The following is a 1,373-nucleotide window of genomic DNA, read 5'->3' as shown; positions in this document are numbered from 1 at the left end:
TGCAACGCTGCAGAATGGACATGATGTACAGAGCCAGCACAGGACATGAGGCTGCCCTGGCATTCTCCCACTGCTGAACTGCTGCAGAATCAGGACACAGTCCTGGCATCAATCAGGCAGCCACAGGAGCCGTGTTATTTCACCTGCCTTCTGCTGAAAAGCCCTGCTCTGGCCTCTCCAGACCTTCTCCTTCGCACAAATCATGCTCCTGTTCAAAAGGCAGTACCCGTATTCAGATGGGAGTGTTTTTGCAGATCGTTATAACACTTTCACGTGCTCTGTCTGGGAAGGGGTCAGCGAGATGGCAGCTAATTACCACCTGTACATTTGCCCACTCATTGGACTTGGGCGCTGCCTCAGCATCTGGGACACTTCAGTATCTATTTGCAGGCTTTTATCAAAATATTAGCATGACTACTTAAGCCTGAAACTTCTGCTGTTGTTGGAGAAAAAACACCCTTAATTTCAAAAAGGTGCAGGTCTTTGTGTAAAATCTGTACTTCACCATGACTTAAACCCCAAACCAGCAATCCCAATCTAATAAGGGTTCAAGACAGCGCGAAGAGCTGTTTATAATGATATGCTACTGCCATCTTGAATTGGCTCTGGCTGAGATGGAGTTAGTTTTCCCCATAGCAGCCCTCATAGTGCTGCGTTTTGGATTAGTAGTTAGAAAGGCGTTGATGATGCACCAGCACTTTGGTTACTGCTGAGCAGTGCTCCACAGCATCAAGGCTGTCTCTCCAACATTTTCCACCCCCCCCAGAAGGCTGGGGGTGAGGAAGGTCTTGGGAGGGGACACAGCCAAGAGAGCTGACCCAAACTGACCAAAGGGGTATTCCATACCATATGACGTCTGCTCAGAAATAAAAGCAAGGGGAACGGAGGTGGAAGGGGAGGGCATTCATTATTTAGGTTTGTCCTCCAGGGTAACCACTATGCATACCGAAGCCCTGCTTCCCATGCTTGATGGCCAAACATAACCTACTGATGGGAAGTAGAGAATAAGTATTTCATTCTTTTGCTTCTGCATGCACAGCTTTGCTTTGTTTTGATTAAACTGCCTTTTGTCTCAACCCACAAGTTTGGGGTTTTTTGTTTCATCTTATTTTCTCCGCTCCCCATCCTGCTGAGGAGGGGGGTGATAGAGCAGCTTGGTGGGCACCTGGCTTTCAGGCAAGGTCAACACACCACACATCTAAAAAATGTGCAACATCATTAAGCCTTGAATAGATGGCCATTAATGACCATTAACTGTTTCCTCACCATCAGGGAACAAGATCTATAAGGGGGAAACTTTTACTAACTCCTACTTTGTCTTTATTTTCTGATAATTTTCAGGGAATACCAGTGAGGAGATACAACAAGCAAGT

The sequence above is a fragment of the Antrostomus carolinensis genome, unplaced genomic scaffold (assembly GCF_000700745.2).
Source record: "Antrostomus carolinensis isolate BGI_N321 unplaced genomic scaffold, ASM70074v2 scaffold21108, whole genome shotgun sequence".
Taxonomy (NCBI): Eukaryota; Metazoa; Chordata; class Aves; order Caprimulgiformes; family Caprimulgidae; genus Antrostomus; species Antrostomus carolinensis.
Note: the sequence above shows the minus strand (reverse complement) of the source record.